Here is a 21,002-nt window from a genome sequence, read left to right on the forward strand (position 1 = left end):
TAGCCTCTGCAGCCATGCTAGCTTGCCGGCCCTCGAGCCTCCGCCAACGCACTAACTTGGCCTGCCCTCTAACCTGTGCCGGCACGCTAACTTACCTTATCAACTAGCCTCCACCAGTGCACTAACTTGGCTTGCCAATTAACATCAACCAGCACGCTAACTTAGCTTATCAACAAGCCTCCGCCAGCACACTAACTTGGCCTGCCCACTAACCTCCGCAGGCACGATAACTTAGCTTATCAACCAGCCTCCGCCGGCGCACCAACTTGGCCTGTCCTCTAACCTCCACAAGCGCACTAACTTAGCGTATCAACAAGCCTCAGCCGGCGCATACACTAGGCCTGCCCACTGTCCTCCGCCCGCTCGCTCAATTACCTTATCAACTAGTCTCCACCGGTGCACTAACTTGGCCTGCCCACTAACCTCCACCGGCGCGCTAACTTAGCTTATCAACTAGCCTCCACCGGCGCACTAACTTGGCCTGTGCTCTAACCTCCACCAGCGCACTAACTTGGCCTGCCCACTAACCTCCACCGGCGCACTAACTTACCTTATCAACTAGCCTCCGCCAGCGCACTAACTTGGCCTGCCCACTAACCTCCACCGGCGCGCTAACTTAGCTTATCAACTAGCCTCCGAAGGCGCACTAACTTGGCTTGCCCACTAACCTCTACTGGCGCGCTAACAAAGCTTATCAACTAGCCTCTGCCGGCGCACTAACTTGGCCTGCCCACTAACCTCCACTGGCGTGCTAGCTCAGCTTATCTAGTACCATCTGCCAGCGCACTAACTTAGCTTATCAACTAGCCTCCACCGGCACACTAACAGCCTGTGCAACTAGCCTCCGCCGGCGCACTAACTTGGCCTGCCCACTAACCTCCACCGGCGCACTAACTTAGCTTATCAACTAGCCTCTGCCAGCGTACTAACTTGGCCTGTCCTCAATCCTCCACCGGCGCACTAACTTGGCCTGCCCACTAACCTCCACCAGCGCGCTAACTAAGCTTATCAACTAGCCTCCGCCGGCGCACTAACTTGGCCTGCCCACTAACCTCCACCGGCGCACTAACTTAGGTTATCCACTAGCCTCTGCCGGCGCACTAACTTGGCCTGTCCTCAATCCTCCACTGGCGCACTAACTTGGCCTGCCCACTAACCTCCACTGGCGCACTTAACTTAGCTTATCAACTAGCCTCCGCCCGGCGCACTAACTTGGCCTGCCCACTAACCTCTACTGGCGCGCTATCTCAGCTTATCAACTAGCCTCCGCCGGCGCACTAACTTGGCCTGACCTCTACCCTCCGCCAGCGCACTAACTTGGCCTGCCCACTAACCTCCACCGGCGCACTAACTTAGCTTATCCACTAACTTGGCCTGTGCTCTAACCTCCACCGGCGCACTAACTTGGCCTGCCCACTAACCTCCACCGGCGCACTAACTTAGCTTATCAACTAGCCTCCGTCCGCGCACTAACTTGGCCTGCCCACTAACCTCCACCGGCGCGCTAACTAAGTTTATCAACTACCCTCTGCCGGCGCACTAACTTGGCCTGTGCTGTAACCTCCACTGGCGCACTAACTTGGCCTGCCCACTAACCTCCACTGGTGCACCAAGTTAACTTATCAACTAGCCTCTGCCGGCGCACTAACTTGGCCTGTCCTCTATCCTCCGCCGGCGCACTAACTTGGCCTGCCCACTAACCTCCACCAGCGCGCTAAAAAAGCTTATCAACTAGCCTCTGCTGGCGCATTAACTTGGCCTGCCCACTAACCTCCACCGGCGCGCTAACTAAGCTTATCAACTACCCTCTGCCGGCGCACTAACTTGGCCTGCCCACTAACCTCCACCGGCCGCTAACTAAGCTTATTAACTAGCCTCCGACGGCGCACTAACTTGGCCTGCCCACTAACCTCTACTGGCGCGCTATCTCAGCTTATCAACTACCCTCTGCCGGCGCACTAACTTGGCCTGTCCTCTATCCTCCACCGGCGCAATAACTTGGCCTGCCCACAACCTTCCACCAGCGCACTAACTTAGCTTATCAACTAGCCTCCGACGGCGCACTAACTTCGCCTGCCCACTAAACTCCACCGGCGCGCTTAGTAAGCTTATCATCTAGCCTCTGCCGGAACACTAACAGCCTGTCCTCTATCCTCCGCTGGCGCACTAACTTGGCCTGCCCACTAACCTCTACTGGCGCGCTATCTCAGCTTATCAACTAGCCTCTGCCGGCGTAAAACTTGGCCTGTCCTCTATCCCCCACGGGCGCACTAACTTGGCCTGCCCACTAAGCTCCACCAGCGCGCTAACTAAGCTTATCAACTAGCCTCCGACGGCGCACTATCTTGGCCTGCCCACTAACCTCCACCGGCGCACTAACTTAGGTTATCAACTAGCCTCTGCCGGCGCACTAACTTGGCCTGTCTTCTATCCTCCGCTGGCGCACTAACTTGGCCTGCCCACTAACCTCCACTGGCGCACTAACTTAGCTTATCAACTAGCCTCCGACGGCGCACTAACTTGGCCTGCCCACTAACCTCCACCGGCGCACTAACTTAGGTTATCAACTAGCCTCTGCCGGCGCACTAACTTGGCCTGTCTTCTATCCTCCGCTGGCGCACTAAGTTGGCCTACCCACTAACCTCCACTGGCGCACTAACTTAGCTTATCAACTAGCCTCCGATGGCGCACTAACTTGGCCTGCCCACTAACCTCTACTGGCGCGCTATCTCAGCTTATTAACTAGCCTCTGCCGGCGCACTAACTTGGCCTGACCTCTACCCTCCGCCAGCGCACTAACTTGGCCTGCCCACTAACCTCCACCGGCGCGCTATCTCAGCTTATCAACTAGCCTCTGCCGGCGCACTAACTTGGCCTGTCCTCTATCCTTCGCTGGTGGACTAACTTAGCCTGCCCACTAACCTCCACTGGCGCACTAACTTAGCTTATCAACTAGCCTCCGCCGGCGCACTAACTTGGCCTGCCCACTAACCTCCACCGGCGCACTAACTTAGCTTATCAACTAGCCTCCGACGGTGCACTAACTTTGCCTGCCCACTAACCTCTACTGGCGCGCTAACATAGCTTATCAACTAGCCTCCGCCGGCGCACTAACTTGGCCTGTGCTCTAACCTCCACCGGCGCACTAACTTGGCCTGCCCACTAACCTCCACCGGCGCATTAACTTTGCTTATCAACTAGCCTCCGCCGGCGCACTAACTTGGCCTGCCCACTAACCTCCACCCGCGCGCTAACTAAGTTTATCAACTACCCTCTGCCGGCGCACTAACTTGGCCTGTGCTCTAACCTCCACCGGCGCACTAACTTGGCCTGCCCACTAACCTCCACTGGCGCACTAACTTAGCTTATCAACTAGCCTCCGACGGCGCACTAAGTTGGCCTGCCCACTAACCTCCACCGGCGCGCTAAAAAAGCTTATCAACTAGCCTCGGACGGCGCACTAACTTGGCCTGCCCACTAACCTCCACCGGCCGCTAACTAAGCTTATCAACTAGCCTCCGCCGGCGCACTAACTTGGCCTGCCCACTAACCTCTACTGGCGCGCTAACTTAGCTTATCAACTATCCTCTGCCGGCGCACTAACTTGGTCTGTCCTCAATCCTCCACTGGCGCACTAACTTGGCCTGCCCACTAACCTCCACTGGCGCACTAACTTAGCTTATCAACTAGCCTCCGACGGCGCACTAACTTGGCCTGCCCACTAACCTCTACTGGCGCGCTATCTCAGCTTATCAACTAGCCTCCGCCGGCGCACTAACTTGGCCTGACCTCTACCCTCCGCCAGCGCACTAACTCGGCCTGCCCACTAACCTCCACCGGCGCAGTAACTTAGGATATCCACTAGCCTCTGCCGGCGCACTAACTTGGCCTGTCTTTTATCCTCCGCTGGCGCAATAAGTTGGCCTACCCACTAACCTCCACTGGCGCACTAACTTAGCTTATGAACTAGCCTCCGACTGCGCACTATCTTGGCCTGCCCACTAACCTCTACTGGCGCGCTATCTCAGCTTATTAACTAGCCTCTGCCGGCGCACTAACTTGGCCTGTCCTCTATCCTTCGCTGGTGGACTAACTTAGCCTGCCCACTAACCTCCACTGGCGCACTAACTTAGCTTATCAACTAGCCTCCGCCGGCGCACTAACTTGGCCTGCCCACTAACCTCCACTGGCACATCAACTTAGCTTATCAACTAGCCTCCGACGGTGCACTAACTTGGCCTGCCCACTAACCTCTACTGGCGCGCTAACTTAGCTTATCAACTAGCCTCTGCCGGCGCACTAACTTGGCCTGTGCTCTAACCTCCACCGGCGCACTAACTTGGCCTGCCCACTAACCTCCACCGGCGCATTAACTTTGCTTATCAACTAGCCTCCGCCGGCGCACTAACTTGGCCTGCCCACTAACCTCCACCGTCGCGCTAAGTTTACCAACTACCCTCTGCCGGCGCACTAACTTGGCCTGTGCTCTAACCTCCACCGGCGCACTAACTTGGCCTGCCCACTAACCTCCACTGGCGCACTAACTTAGCTTATCAAATAGCCTCCGACGGCGAACTAACTTGGCCTGCCCACTAACCTCCACCGGCGCGCTAAAAAAGCTTATCAACTAGCCTCCGCCGGCGCACTAACTTGGTCTGCAAATTAACCTCTACTGGCGCGCTAACAAAGCTTATCAATTACCCTCTGCCGGCGCACTAACTTGGCCTGCCCACTAACCTCCACCGGCGCGCTAACTAAGCTTATCAACTAGCCTCGGACGGCGCACTAACTTGGCCTGCCCACTAACCTCCACCGGCGCGCTAAAAAAGCTTATCAACTAGCCTCCGCCGGCGCACTAACTTGGTCTGCCCACTAACCTCTACTGGCGCGCTAACAAAGCTTATCAATTACCCTCTGCCGGCGCACTAACTTGGCCGGCCCACTAACCTCCACCGGCGCGCTAACTAAGCTTATCAACTAGCCTCGGACGGCGCACTTACTTGGCCTGCCCACTAACCTCCACCGGCACACTAAGTTACCTTATCAACTAGCCTCCGCCGGCGCACTAACTTGGCCTGCCCACTAACCTCCACCGGCGCACTAACTTAGCTTATCAACTAGCCTCTGCCGGCGCACTAACTTGGCCTGTCCTCTATCCTCCGCCTGGCGCACTAACTTGGCCTGCCCACTAACCTCCACCGGCGCACTAACTTAGGTTATACACTAGCCTCTGCCGGCGCACTAACTTGGTCTGTCCTCTATCCTCCACTGGCGCACTAACTTGGCCTGCCCACTAACCTCTACTGGCGCGCTATCTCAGCTTATTAAATAGCCTCCGCCGGCGCACTAACTTTGCCTGACCTCTACCCTCCGCCAGCGCACTAACTTCGCCTGCCCACTAACCTCCACCGGCGCACTAACTTAGCTTATCAACTAGCCTCCATCCGCGCACTAACTTGGCCTGCCCGCTAACCTCCACCGGCGCGCTAAGTTTATCAACTACCCTCTGCCGGCGCACTAACTTGGCCTGTGCTCTAACCTCCGCCGGCGCACTAACTTGGCCTACCCACTAACCTCCTCTGTCGCACTAACTTAGCTTATCAACTAGTCTCCGTTCTTGTGCTAACTTTGCCTGCACACTAACCTCCACCGGCGTGCTAACTTAGCTTATCAACTAGCCTCCGCCGGCGCACTAACTTGGCCTGCCCACTAACCTCCACCGGCGCACTAACTTAGGTTATCCACTAGCCTCTGCCGGCGCACTAACTTGGCCTGTCTTCTGTCCTCCGCTGGCGCAATAAGTTGGCCTACCCACTAACCTCCACTGGCGCACTAACTTAGCTTATCAACTAGCCTCCGCCGGCGCACTAACTTGGCCTGCCCACTAACCTCTACTGGCGCGCTATCTCAGCTTATTAACTAGCCTCCGCCGGCGCACTAACTTGGCCTGACCTCTACCCTCCGCCAGCGCACTAACTTGGCCTGCCCACTAACCTCCACCGGCCGCTAACTAAGCTTATTAACTAGCCTCCGCCGGCGCACTAACTTGGCCTGCCCACTAACCTCTACTGGCGCGCTATCTCAGCTTATCAACTACCCTCTGCCGGCGCACTAACTTGGCCTGTCCTCTATCCTCCGCCGGCGCACTAACTTGGCCTGCCCACTAACCTCCACCGGCGCGTTAACTTAGCTTATCAACTACCCTCTGCCGGCGCACTCACTTGGCCTGTGCTCTAACCTCTACCGGCGCACTAACTTGGCCTGCCCACTAACCTCTACTGGCGCGCTAACTTAGCTTATCAACTAGCCTCTGCCGGCACACTAACAGCCTGTCCTCTATCCTCCGCTGGCGCACTAACTCGGCCTGCCCACTAACCTCCACAGGCGCACTAACATAGCTTATCAACTAGCCTCCGCCCGCGCACTAACTAGGCCTGCCCACTAACCTCTACTGGCGCGCTATCTCAGCTTATCAACTAGCCTCTGCCGGCGTACTAACTTGGCCTGTCCTCAATCCTCCACCGGCGCACTAACTTGGCCTGCCCACTAAGCTCCACCAGCGCGCTAACTAAGCTTATCAACTAGCCTCCGACGGCGCACTAACTTGGCCTGCCCACTAACCTCCACCGGCGCACTAACTTAGGTTATCCACTAGCCTCTGCCGGCGCACTAACTTGGCCTGTCTTCTATCCTCCGCTGGCGCACTAAGTTGGCCTACCCACTAACCTCCACTGGCGCACTAACTTAGCTTATCAACTAGCCTCCGCCCGCGCACTAACTTGGCCTGCCCACTAACCTCTACTGGCGCGCTATCTCAGCTTATTAACTAGCCTCCGCCGGCGCACTAACTTGGCCTGACCTCTACCCTCCGCCAGCGCACTAACTTGGCCTGCCCACTAACCTCCACCGGCGCGTTAACTTAGCTTATCAACTACCTCAGCCCGCGCACTAACTTGGCCTGCCCACTAACCTCTACTGGCGCGCTATCTCAGCTTATCAACTAGCCTCTGCCGGCGCACTAACTTGGCCTGTCCTCTATCCTTCGCTGGTCGACTAACTTAGCCTGCCCACTAACCTCCACTGGCGCACTAACTTAGCTTATCAACTAGCCTCCGCCGGCGCACTAACTTGGCCTGCCCACTAACCTCCACCGGCGCACTAACTTAGCTTATCAACTAGCCTCCGACGGCGCACTAACTTTGCCTGCCCACTAACCTCTACTGGCGTGCTAACTTAGCTTATCAACTAGCCTCTGCCGGCGCACTAACTTGGCCTGTCCTCTAACCTCCACCGGCGCACTAACTTGGCCTGCCCACTAAACTCCACCGGCGCGCTAAGTTTATCAACTACCCTCTGCCGGCGCACTAACTTGGCCTGTGCTCTAACCTCCACCGGCGCACTAACTTGGCCTGCCCACTAACCTCCACTGGCGCACTAACTTAGCTTATCAACTAGCCTCCGACGGCGAACTAACTTGGCCTGCCCACTAACCTCCACCGGCGCGCTAAAAAAGCTTATCAACTAGCCTCCGCCGGCGCACTAACTTGGTCTGCCCACTAACCTCTACTGGCACGCAAACAAAGCTTATCAATTACCCTCTGCCGGCGCACTAACTTGGCCTGCCCACTAACCTCCACCGGCGCGCTAACTTAGCTTATCAACTACCCTCTGCCGGCGCACTAACTTGGCCTGCCCACTAACCTCACCGGCGCGCTAACTTAGCTTATCAACTAGCCTCTGCCGGCGCACTAACTTGGCCTGTCCCACTATCCTCCGCTGGCGCACTAACTTACCTTATCAACTAGCCTCCGCCGGCGCACTAACTTGGCCTGCCCACTAACCTCCACCGGTGCGCTAACTTAGCTTATCAACTAGCCTCTGCCGGCGCACTAACTTGGCCTGTCCTCTATCCTCCGCCGGCGCACTAACTTGGCCTGCCCACTAACCTCCACCGGCGCACTAACTTAGGTTATCCACTAGCCTCTGCCGGCGCACTAACTTGGTCTGTCCTCTATCCTCCACTGGCGCACTAACTTGGCCTGCCCACTAACCTCCACTGGCGCACTAACTTAGCTTATCAACTAGCCTCCGATGGCGCACTAACTTGGCCTGCCCACTAACCTCTACTGGCGCGCTATCTTAGCTTATTAAATAGCCTCCGCCGGCGCACTAACTTTGCCTGACCTCTACCCTCCGCCAGCGCACTAACTTCGCCTGCCCGCTAACCTCCACCGGCGCGCTAACTAAGTTTATCAACTACCCTCTGCCGGCGCACTAACTTGGCCTGTGCTCTAACCTCCGCTGGCGCACTAACTTGGCCTACCCACTAACCTCCTCTGTCGCACTAACTTAGCTTATCAACTAGCCTCCGACGGCGCACTAACTTGGCCTGCCCACTAACCTCCACCGGCGCACTAACTTAGGTTATCCACTAGCCTCTGCCGGCGCACTAACTTGGCCTGTCTTCTATCCTCCGCTGGCGCAATAAGTTGGCCTACCCACTAACCTCCACTGGCGCACTAACTTAGCTTATCAACTAGCCTCCGACAGCGCACTAACTTGGCCTGCCCACTAACCTCTACTGGCGCGCTATCTCAGCTTATTAACTAGCCTCTGCCGGCGCACGAACTTGGCCTGTCCTCTATCCTTCGCTGGTGGACTAACTTAGCCTGCCCACTAACCTCCACTGGCGCACTAACTTAGCTTATCAACTAGCCTCCGACGGTGCACTAACTTGGCCTGCCCACTAACCTCTACTGGCGCGCTAACTTAGCTTATCAACTAGCCTCTGCCGGCGCACTAACTTGGCCTGTGCTCTAACCTCCACCGGCGCACTAACTTGGCCTGCCCACTAACCTCCACCGGCGCATTAACTTTGCTTATCAACTAGCCTCCGCCGGCGCACTAACTTGGCCTGCCCACTAACCTCCACCGGCGCGCTAAGTTTATCAACTACCCTCTGCCGGCGCACTAACTTGGCCTGTGCTCTAACCTCCGCCGGCGCACTAACTTGGCCTGCCCACTAACCTCCTCTGTCGCACTAACTTAGCTTATCAACTAGTCTCCGTTGTTGTGCTAACTTTGCCTGCACACTAACCTCCACCGGCGTGCTAACTTAGCTTATCAACTAGCCTCCGCCGGCGCACTAACTTGGCCTGTCCTCTATCCTTCGCTGGCGCACTAACTTAGCTTATCAACTAGCCTCTGCCGGCGCACTAACTTGGCCTGTCCTCTATCCTCCGCCGGCGCACTAACTTGGCCTGCCCACTAACCTCCACCAGCGCACTAACTTAGGTTATCCACTAGCCTCTGCCGGCGCACTAACTTGGTCTGTCCTCTATCCTCCACTGGCGCACTAACTTGGCCTGCCCACTAACCTCCACTGGCGCACTAACTTAGCTTATCAACTAGCCTCCGACGGCGAACTAACTTGGCCTGCCCACTAACCTCCACCGGCGCGCTAAAAAAGCTTATCAACTAGCCTCCGCCGGCGCACTAACTTGGTCTGCCCACTAACCTCTACTGGCGCGCTAACAAAGCTTATCAATTACCCTCTGCCGGCGCACTAACTTGGCCTGCCCACTAACCTCCACCGGCGCGCTAACTAAGCTTATCAACTAGCCTCGGACGGCGCACTAACTTGGCCTGCCCACTAACCTTCACCGGCACACTAACTTACCTTATCAACTAGCCTCCGCCGGCGCACTAACTTGGCCTGCCCACTAACCTCCACCGGTGCGCTAACTTAGCATATCAACTAGCCTCTGCCGGCGCACTAACTTGGCCTGTCCTCTATCCTCTGCCGGCGCACTAACTTGGCCTGCCCACTAACCTCCACCGGCGCACTAACTTAGGTTATCCACTAGCCTCTGCCGAAGCACTAACTTGGTCTGTCCTCTATCCTCCACTGGCGCACTAACTTGGCCTGCCCACTAACCTCTACTGGCGCGCTATCTCAGCTTATTAAATAGCCTCCGCCGGCGCACTAACTTTGCCTGACCTCTACCCTCCGCCAGCGCACTAACTTGGCCTGCCCACTAACCTCCACCGGCGCACTAACTTAGCTTATCAACTAGCCTCCATCCGCGCACTAACTTCGCCTGCCCGCTAACCTCCACCGGCGCGCTAAGTTTATCAACTACCCTCTGCCGGCGCACTAACTTGGCCTGTGCTCTAACCTCCGCCGGCGCACTAACTTGGCCTACCCACTAACCTCCTCTGTCGCACTAACTTAGCTTATCAACTAGTCTCCGTTGTTGTGCTAACTTTGCCTGCACACTAACCTCCACCGGCGTGCTAACTTAGCTTATCAACTAGCCTCCGCCGGCGCACTAACTTGGCCTGTCCTCTATCCTTCGCTGGCGCACTAACTTAGCTTATCAACTAGCCTCTGCCGGCGCACTAACTTGGCCTGTCCTCTATCCTCCGCCGGTGCACTAACTTGGCCTGCCCACTAACCTCCACCGGCGCACTAACTTAGGTTATCCACTAGCCTCTGCCGGCGCACTAACTTGGTCTGTCCTCTATCCTCCACTGGCGCACTAACTTGGCCTGCCCACTAACCTCCACTGGCGCACTAACTTAGCTTATCAACTAGCCTCCGACAGCGCACTAACTTGGCCTGCCCACTAACCTCTACTGGCGCGCTATCTCAGCTTATCAACTAGCCTCTGCCGGCGCACGAACTTGGCCTGTCCTCTATCCTTCGCTGGTGGACTAACTTAGCCTGCCCACTAACCTCCACTGGCGCACTAACTTAGCTTATCAACTAGCCTCCGACGGTGCACTAACTTGGCCTGCCCACTAACCTCTACTGGCGCGCTAACTTAGCTTATCAACTAGCCTCCGCCGGCGCACTAACTTGGCCTGTGCTCTAACCTCCACCGGCGCACTAACTTGGCCTGCCCACTAACCTCCACCGGCGCATTAACTTTGCTTATCAACTAGCCTCCGCCGGCGCACTAACTTGGCCTGCCCACTAACCTCCACCGTCGCGCTAAGTTTATCAACTACCATCTGCCGGCGCACTAACTTGGCCTGTGCTCTAACCTCCACCGGCGCACTAACTTGGCCTGCCCACTAACCTCCACTGGCGCACTAAAAAAGCTTATCAACTAGCCTCCGACGGCGAACTAACTTGGCCTGCCCACTAACCTCTACTGGCGCGCTAACAAAGCTTATCAATTACCCTCTGCCGGCGCACTAACTTGGCCTGCCCACTAACCTCCACCGGCGCGCTAACTAAGCTTATCAACTAGCCTCCGCCGGCGCACTAACTTGGCCTGCCCACTAACCTCCACCGGTGCGCTAACTTAGCATATCAACTAGCCTCTGCCGGCGCACTAACTTGGCCTTTCCTCTATCCTCTGCCGGCGCACTAACTTGGCCTGCCCACTAACCTCCACCGGCGCACTAACTTAGGTTATCCACTAGCCTCTGCCGGCGCACTAACTTGGTCTGTCCTCTATCCTCCACTGGCGCACTAACTTGGCCTGCCCACTAACCTCTACTGGCGCGCTATCTCAGCTTATTAAATAGCCTCCGCCGGCGCACTAACTTTGCCTGACCTCTACCCTCCGCCAGCGCACTAACTTCGCCTGCCCACTAACCTCCACCGGCGCACTAACTTAGCTTATCAACTAGCCTCCATCCGCGCACTAACTTTGCCTGCCCGCTAACCTCCACCGGCGCGCTAAGTTTATCAACTACCCTCTGCCGGCGCACTAACTTGGCCTGTGCTCTAACCTCCGCCGGCGCACTAACTTGGCCTACCCACTAACCTCCTCTGTCGCACTAACTTAGCTTATCAACTAGTCTCCGTTGTTGTGCTAACTTTGCCTGCACACTAACCTCCACCGGCGTGCTAACTTAGCTTATCAACTAGCCTCTGCCGGCGCACTAACTTGGCCTGTCCTCTATCCTTCGCTGGCGCACTAACTTAGCTTATCAACTAGCCTCTGCCGGCGCACTAACTTGGCCTGTCCTCTATCCTCCGCCGGCGCACTAACTTGGCCTGCCCACTAACCTCCACCGGCGCACTAACTTAGGTTATCAACTACCCTCTGCCGGCGCACTAACTTGGCCTGTGCTCTAACCTCCGCTGGCGCACTAACTTGGCCTACTCACTAACCTCCTCTGTCGCACTAACTTAGCTTATCAACTAGCCTCCGACGGCGCACTAACTTGGCCTGCCCACTAACCTCCACCGGCGCACTAACTTAGGTTATCCACTAGCCTCTGCCGGCGCACTAACTTGGCCTGTCTTCTATCCTCCGCTGGCGCAATAAGTTGGCCTACCCACTAACCTCCACTGGCGCACTAACTTAGCTTATCAACTAGCCTCCGACAGCGCACTAACTTGGCCTGCCCACTAACCTCTACTGGCGCGCTATCTCAGCTTATTAACTAGCCTCCGCCGGCGCACTAACTTGGCCTGACCTCTACCCTCCGCCAGCGCACTAACTTGGCCTGCCCACTAACCTCCACCGGCGCGCTATCTCAGCTTATCAACTAGCCTCTGCCGGCGCACGAACTTGGCCTGTCCTCTATCCTTCGCTGGTGGACTAACTTAGCCTGCCCACTAACCTCCACTGGCGCACTAACTTAGCTTATCAACTAGCCTCCGCCGGCGCACTAACTTGGCCTGCCCACTAACCTCCACTGGCGCACTAACTTAGCTTATCAACTAGCCTCCGACAGTGCACTAACTTGCCTGCCCACTAACCTCTACTGGCGCGCTAACTTAGCTTATCAACTAGCCTCTGCCGGCGCACTAACTTGGCCTGTGCTCTAACCTCCACCGGCGCACTAACTTGGCCTGCCCACTAACCTCCACCGGCGCATTAACTTTGCTTATCAACTAGCCTCCGCCGGCGCACTAACTTGGCCTGCCCACTAACCTCCACCGTCGCGCTAAGTTTATCAACTACCCTCTGCCGGCGCACTAACTTGGCCTGTGCTCTAACCTCCACCGGCGCACTAACTTGGCCTGCCCACTAACCTCCACTGGCGCACTAACTTAGCTTATCAACTAGCCTCCGACGGCGCACTAACTTGGCCTGCCCACTAACCTCTACTGGCGCGCTAACAAAGCTTATCAATTACCCTCTGCCGGCGCACTAACTTGGCCTGCCCACTAACCTCCACCGGCGCGCTAACTAAGCTTATCAACTAGCCTCGGACGGCGCACTAACTTGGCCTGCCCACTAACCTTCACCGGCACACTAACTTACCTTATCAACTAGCCTCCGCCGGCGCACTAACTTGGCCTGCCCACTAACCTCCACCGGTGCGCTAACTTAGCTTATCAACTAGCCTCCGACGGCGCACTAACTTGGCCTGCCCACTAACCTCTGCCGGCGCGCTATCTCAGCTTATTAAATAGCCTCCGCCGGCGCACTAACTTGGCCTGACCTCTACCCTCCGCCAGCGCACTAACTTGGCCTGCCCACTAACCTCCACCGGCGCACTAACTTAGCTTATCAACTAGCCTCCGTCCGCGCACTAACTTGGCCTGCCCGCTAACCTGCACCGGCGCGCTAACTAAGTTTATCAACTAGCCTATGCCGACGCACTAACTTGGCCTGTGCTGTAACCTCCACTGGCGCACTAACGTGCCCTGCCCACTAACCTCCACTGGTGCACCAAGTTAACTTATCAAGTAGCCTCTGCCGGCGCACTAACTTGGCCTGTCCTCTATCCTCCGCCGGCGCACTAACTTGGCCTGCCCACTAACCTCTACTGGCGCGCTATCTCAGCTTATCAACTAGCCTCTGCCGGCGTACTAACTTGGCCTGTCCTCAATCCTCCACCGGCGCACTAACTTGGCCTGCCCACTAAGCTCCACCAGCGCGCTAACTAAGCTTATCAACTAGCCTCCGACGGCGCACTAACTTGGCCTGCCCACTAACCTCCACCGGCGCACTAACTTAGGTTATCCACTAGCCTCTGCCGGCGCACTAACTTGGCCTGTCTTCTATCCTCCGCTGGCGCACTAAGTTGGCCTACCCACTAACCTCCACTGGCGCACTAACTTAGCTTATCAACTAGCCTCCGCCGGCGCACTAACTTGGCCTGCCCACTAACCTCTACTGGCGCGCTATCTCAGCTTATTAACTAGCCTCCGCCGGCGCACTAACTTGGCCTGACCTCTACCCTCCGCCAGCGCACTAACTTGGCCTGCCCACTAACCTCCACCGGCGCGTTAACTTAGCTTATCAACTACCTCAGCCCGCGCACTAACTTGGCCTGCCCACTAACCTCTACTGGCGCGCTATCTCAGCTTATCAACTAGCCTCTGCCGGCGCACTAACTTGGCCTGTCCTCTATCCTTCGCTGGTCGACTAACTTAGCCTGCCCACTAACCTCCACTGGCGCACTAACTTAGCTTATCAACTAGCCTCCGACGGCGCACTAACTTGGCCTGCCCACTAACCTCCACCGGCGCACTAACTTAGCTTATCAACTAGCCTCCGCCGGCGCACTAACTTTGCCTGCCCACTAACCTCTACTGGCGTGCTAACTTAGCTTATCAACTAGCCTCTGCCGGCGCACTAACTTGGCCTGTCCTCTAACCTCCACCGGCGCACTAACTTGGCCTCCTCTAACCTCCACCGGCGCACTAACTTGGCCTGCCCACTAACCTCCACCGGCGCGCTAAGTTTATCAACTACCCTCTGCCGGCGCACTAACTTGGCCTGTGCTCTAACCTCCACCGGCGCACTAACTTGGCCTGCCCACTAACCTCCACTGGCGCACTAACTTAGCTTATCAACTAGCCTCCGACGGCGAACTAACTTGGCCTGCCCACTAACCTCCACCGGCGCGCTAAAAAAGCTTATCAACTAGCCTCCGCCGGCGCACTAACTTGGTCTGCCCACTAACCTCTACTGGCACGCAAACAAAGCTTATCAATTACCCTCTGCCGGCGCACTAACTTGGCCTGCCCACTAACCTCCACCGGCGCGCTAACTTAGCTTATCAACTACCCTCTGCCGGCGCACTAACTTGGCCTGCCCACTAACCTCCACTGGCGCGCTAACTTAGCTTATCAACTAGCCTCTGCCGGCACACTAACAGCCTGTCCTCTATCCTCCGCTGGCGCACTAACTTACCTTATCAACTAGCCTCCGCCGGCGCACTAACTTGGCCTGCCCACTAACCTCCACCGGTGCGCTAACTTAGCTTATCAACTAGCCTCTGCCGGCGCACTAACTTGGCCTGTCCTCTATCCTCCGCCGGCGCACTAACTTGGCCTGCCCACTAACCTCCACCGGCGCACTAACTTAGGTTATCCACTAGCCTCTGCCGGCGCACTAACTTGGTCTGTCCTCTATCCTCCACTGGCGCACTAACTTGGCCTGCCCACTAACCTCCACTGGCGCACTAACTTAGCTTATCAACTAGCCTCCGATGGCGCACTAACTTGGCCTGCCCACTAACCTCTACTGGCGCGCTATCTCAGCTTATTAAATAGCCTCCGCCGGCGCACTAACTTTGCCTGACCTCTACCCTCCGCCAGCGCACTAACTTCGCCTGCCCGCTAACCTCCACCGGCGCGCTAACTAAGTTTATCAACTACCCTCTGCCGGCGCACTAACTTGGCCTGTGCTCTAACCTCCGCTGGCGCACTAACTTGGCCTACCCACTAACCTCCTCTGTCGCACTAACTTAGCTTATCAACTAGCCTCCGACGGCGCACTAACTTGGCCTGCCCACTAACCTCCACCGGCGCACTAACTTAGGTTATCCACTAGCCTCTGCCGGCGCACTAACTTGGCCTGTCTCTATCCTCCGCTGGCGCACTAACTTGGCCTACCCACTAACCTCCACTGGCGCACTAACTTAGCTTATCAACTAGCCTCCGACAGCGCACTAACTTGGCCTGCCCACTAACCTCTACCGGCGCGCTATCTCAGCTTATTAACTAGCCTCTGCCGGCGCACTAACTTGGCCTGTCCTCTATCCTTCGCTGGTGGACTAACTTGGCCTGCCCACTAACCTCCACTGGCGCACTAACTTAGCTTATCAACTAGCCTCCGACGGCGCACTAACTTGGCCTGCCCACTAACCTCTACTGGCGCGCTAACTTAGCTTATCAACTAGCCTCCGCCGGCGCACTAACTTGGCCTGTGCTCTAACCTCCACCGGCGCACTAACTTGGCCTGCCCACTAACCTCCACCGGCGCATTAACTTTGCTTATCAACTAGCCTCCGCCGGCGCACTAACTTGGCCTGCCCACTAACCTCCACCGTCGCGCTAAGTTTATCAACTACCCTCTGCCGGCGCACTAACTTGGCCTGTGCTCTAACCTCCACCGGCGCACTAACTTGGCCTGCCCACTAACCTCCACTGGCGCACTAACTTAGCTTATCAACTAGCCTCCGCCGGCGCACTAACTTGGTCTGCCCACTAACCTCTACTGGCGCGCTAACAAAGCTTATCAATTACCCTCTGCCGGCGCACTAACTTGGCCTGCCCACTAACCTCCACCGGCGCGCTAACTAAGCTTATCAACTAGCCTCGGACGGCGCACTAACTTGGCCTGCCCACTAACCTTCACCGGCACACTAACTTACCTTATCAACTAGCCTCCGCCGGCGCACTAACTTGGCCTGCCCACTAACCTCCACCGGTGCGCTAACTTAGCTTATCAACTAGCCTCCGACGGCGCACTAACTTGGCCTGCCCACTAACCTCTGCCGGCGCGCTATCTCAGCTTATTAAATAGCCTCCGCCGGCGCACTAACTTGGCCTGACCTCTACCCTCCGCCAGCGCACTAACTTGGCCTGCCCACTAACCTCCACCGGCGCACTAACTTAGCTTATCAACTAGCCTCCGTCCGCGCACTAACTTGGCCTGCCCGCTAACCTCCACCGGCGCGCTAACTAAGTTTATCAACTAGCCTCTGCCGGCGCACTAACTTGGCCTGTGCTGTAACCTCCACTGGCGCACTAACGTGCCCTGCCCACTAACCTCCACTGGTGCACCAAGTTAACTTATCAAGTAGCCTCTGCCGGCGCACTAACTTGGCCTGTCCTCTATCCTCCGCCGGCGCACTAACTTGGCCTGCCCACTAACCTCCACCAGCGCGCTAAAAAAGCTTATCAACTAGCCTCTGCCGGCGCACTAACTTGGCCTGCCCACTAACCTCCACCGGCCGCTAACTAAGCTTATTAACTAGCCTCCGCCGGCGCACTAACTTGGCCTGCCCACTAACCTCTACTGGCGCGCTATCTCAGCTTATCAACTACCCTCTGCCGGCGCACTAACTTGGCCTGTCCTCTATCCTCCGCCGGCGCACTAACTTGGCCTGCCCACTAACCTCCACCGGCGCGTTAACTTAGCTTATCAACTACCCTCTGCCGGCGCACTCACTTGGCCTGTGCTCTAACCTCCACCGGCGCACTAACTTGGCCTGCCCACTAACCTCTACTGGCGCGCTAACTTAGCTTATCAACTAGCCTCTGCCGGCACACTAACAGCCTGTCCTCTATCCTCCGCTGGCGCACTAACTCGGCCTGCCCACTAACCTCCACAGGCGCACTAACATAGCTTATCAACTAGCCTCCGCCCGCGCACTAACTAGGCCTGCCCACTAACCTCTACTGGCGCGCTATCTCAGCTTATCAACTAGCCTCTGCCGGCGTACTAACTTGGCCTGTCCTCAATCCTCCACCGGCGCACTAACTTGGCCTGCCCACTAAGCTCCACCAGCGCGCTAACTAAGCTTATCAACTAGCCTCCGACGGCGCACTAACTTGGCCTGCCCACTAACCTCCACCGGCGCACTAACTTAGGTTATCCACTAGCCTCTGCCGGCGCACTAACTTGGCCTGTCTTCTATCCTCCGCTGGCGCACTAAGTTGGCCTACCCACTAACCTCCACTGGCGCACTAACTTAGCTTATCAACTAGCCTCCGCCCGCGCACTAACTTGGCCTGCCCACTAACCTCTACTGGCGCGCTATCTCAGCTTATTAACTAGCCTCCGCCGGCGCACTAACTTGGCCTGACCTCTACCCTCCGCCAGCGCACTAACTTGGCCTGCCCACTAACCTCCACCGGCGCGTTAACTTAGCTTATCAACTACCTCAGCCCGCGCACTAACTTGGCCTGCCCACTAACCTCTACTGGCGCGCTATCTCAGCTTATCAACTAGCCTCTGCCGGCGCACTAACTTGGCCTGTCCTCTATCCTTCGCTGGTCGACTAACTTAGCCTGCCCACTAACCTCCACTGGCGCACTAACTTAGCTTATCAACTAGCCTCCGCCGGCGCACTAACTTGGCCTGCCCACTAACCTCCACCGGCGCACTAACTTAGCTTATCAACTAGCCTCCGACGGCGCACTAACTTTGCCTGCCCACTAACCTCTACTGGCGTGCTAACTTAGCTTATCAACTAGCCTCTGCCGGCGCACTAACTTGGCCTGTGCTCTAACCTCCACCGGCGCACTAACTTGGCCTGCCCACTAACCTCCACTGGCGCACTAACTTAGCTTATCAACTAGCCTCCGACGGTGCACTAACTTTGCCTGCCCACTAACCTCCACTGGCGCACTAACTTGGCCTGCCCACTAACCTCCACCGGCGCACTAACTTTGCTTATCAACTAGCCTCCGCCGGCGCACTAACTTGGCCTGCCCACTAACCTCCACCGTCGCGCTAAGTTTATCAACTACCCTCTGCCGGCGCACTAACTTGGCCTGTGCTCTAACCTCCACCGGCGCACTAACTTGGCCTGCCCACTAACCTCCACTGGCGCACTAACTTAGCTTATCAACTAGCCTCCGCCGGCGCACTAACTTGGTCTGCCCACTAACCTCTACTGGCGCGCTAACAAAGCTTATCAATTACCCTCTGCCGGCGCACTAACTTGGCCTGCCCACTAACCTCCACCGGCGCGCTAACTAAGCTTATCAACTAGCCTCGGACGGCGCACTAACTTGGCCTGCCCACTAACCTTCACCGGCACACTAACTTACCTTATCAACTAGCCTCCGCCGGCGCACTAACTTGGCCTGCCCACTAACCTCCACCGGTGCGCTAACTTAGCTTATCAACTAGCCTCTGCCGGCGCACTAACTTGGCCTGCCCACTAACCTCTGCCGGCGCACTAACTTGGCCTGCCCACTAAGCTCCACCGGCCCACTAACTTAGGTTATCCACTAGCCTCTGCCGGCGCACTAGCTTGGTCTGTCCTCTATCCTCCACTGGCGCACTAACTTGGCCTGCCCACTAACCTCTACTGGCGCGCTATCTCAGCTTATTAAATAGCCTCCGCCGGCGCACTAACTTTGCCTGACCTCTACCCTCCGCCAGCGCACTAACTTCGCCTGCCCACTAACCTCCACCGGCGCACTAACTTAGCTTATCAACTAGCCTCCATCCGCGCACTAACTTGGCCTGCCCACTAACCTCCACAGGCGCACTAACATAGCTTATCAACTGGCCTCCGCCCGCGCACTAACTTGGCCTGCCCACTAACCTCTACTGGCGCGCTATCTCAGCTTATCAACTAGCCTCCGCCGGCGCACTAACTTGGCCTGACCTCTACCCTCCGCCAGCGCACTAACTTGGCCTGCCCACTAACCTCCACCGGCGCGTTAACTTAGCTTATCAACTACCTCAGCCCGCGCACTAACTTGGCCTGCCCACTAACCTCTACTGGCGCGCTATCTCAGCTTATCAACTAGCCTCTGCCGGCGCACTAACTTGGCCTGTCCTCTATCCTTCGCTGGTCGACTAACTTAGCCTGCCCACTAACCTCCACTGGCGCACTAACTTAGCTTATCAACTAGCCTCCGCCGGCGCACTAACTTGGCCTGCCCACTAACCTCTACTGGCGTGCTAACTTAGCTTATCAACTAGCCTCTGCCGGCGCACTAACTTGGCCTGTGCTCTAACCTCCACCGGCGCACTAACTTGGCCTGCCCACTAACCTCCACTGGCGCACTAACTTGGCTTATCAACTAGCCTGCACCGGCGCACTAACTTGGCCTGCCCACTAACCTCCACCGGCGCGCTAAAAAAGCTTATCAACTAGCCTCCGCCGGCGCACTAACTTGGTCTGCCCACTAACCTCTACTGGCACGCAAACAAAGCTTATCAATTACCCTCTGCCGGAGCACTAACTTGGCCTGCCCACTAACCTCCACCGGCGCGCTAACTTAGCTTATCAACTAGCCTCGGACAGCGCACTAACTTGGCCTGCCCACTAACCTCCACCGGCGCGCTAACTAAGCTTATCAACTAGCCTCGGACGGCGCACTAACTTGGCCTGCCCACTAACCTTCACCGGCACACTAACTTACCTTATCAACTAGCCTCCGCCGGCGCACTAACTTGGCCTGCCCACTAACCTCCACCGGTGCGCTAACTTAGCTTATCAACTAGCCTCCGCCGGCGCACTAACTTGGCCTGCCCACTAACCTCCACCGGTGCGCTAACTTAGCTTATCAACTAGCCTCCGCCGGCGCACTAACTTGGCCTGCCCACTAACCTCCACTGGCGCACTAACTTAGCTTATCAACTAGCCTCGGACGGCGCACTAACTTGGCCTGCCCACTAACCTCCACCGGTGCGCTAACTTAGCTTATCAACTAGCCTCTGCCGGCGCACTAACTTGGCCTGCCCACTAACCTCCACCGGCGCGCTAACTGAGCTTATCAACTAGCCTCGGACGGCGCACTAACTTGGCCTGCCCACTAACCTTCACCGGCACACTAACTTACCTTATCAACTAGCCTCCGCCGGCGCACTATCTTGGCCTGCCTGCTAGCGTCTGCAGGCATGCTAACTAAACTTACCCTCTAGCCTTTACCAGCTGTAGTGTTCTCGGATATTGCTGGTTTTCCCTGTCCTCCTTGGGTGCCTTCTATTTATCTTACACATGTTCACTCCCTGTCCTCCCCTGGCGCTCTCTCTCTTCCCCCGGCACGCTCTCTCAGACGTCTGCTGGTGCTCCCTATCCACCCCTGGCACACTCCCTTTGGCCTCCCC

At 56.8% G+C, this 21,002-nt stretch overlaps 1 long non-coding RNA gene across 2 annotated transcripts; it reads right to left on the reverse strand.

The window, feature by feature from the left end:
- Positions 1–345: 345 nt before the first annotated feature.
- On the reverse strand, positions 346–20,726 carry LOC128086394 (uncharacterized). 2 transcript variants are annotated; one of them, XR_008209365.1, is made up of 10 exons: positions 20,573–20,726; positions 18,986–19,138; positions 14,954–15,045; positions 13,211–13,315; positions 11,746–11,780; positions 9,098–9,132; positions 7,632–7,701; positions 5,540–5,574; positions 5,018–5,087; positions 346–668 (listed from the first exon to the last, which is right to left on the reverse strand). It is a non-coding gene; the product is annotated as an uncharacterized LOC128086394 (long non-coding RNA). The 2 variants fall into 2 exon arrangements; XR_008209366.1 differs by lacking the exons at positions 5,540–5,574; positions 7,632–7,701; positions 9,098–9,132; positions 13,211–13,315; positions 14,954–15,045 and adding an exon at positions 5,645–5,679 and having other exon boundaries at positions 18,964–19,138.
- Between the last annotated feature and the right edge of the window lie 276 nt (positions 20,727–21,002).

This window comes from Tympanuchus pallidicinctus, unplaced genomic scaffold (genome assembly GCF_026119805.1).
Source record: "Tympanuchus pallidicinctus isolate F22 unplaced genomic scaffold, pur_lepc_1.0 scaffold3, whole genome shotgun sequence".
Taxonomy (NCBI): Eukaryota; Metazoa; Chordata; class Aves; order Galliformes; family Phasianidae; genus Tympanuchus; species Tympanuchus pallidicinctus.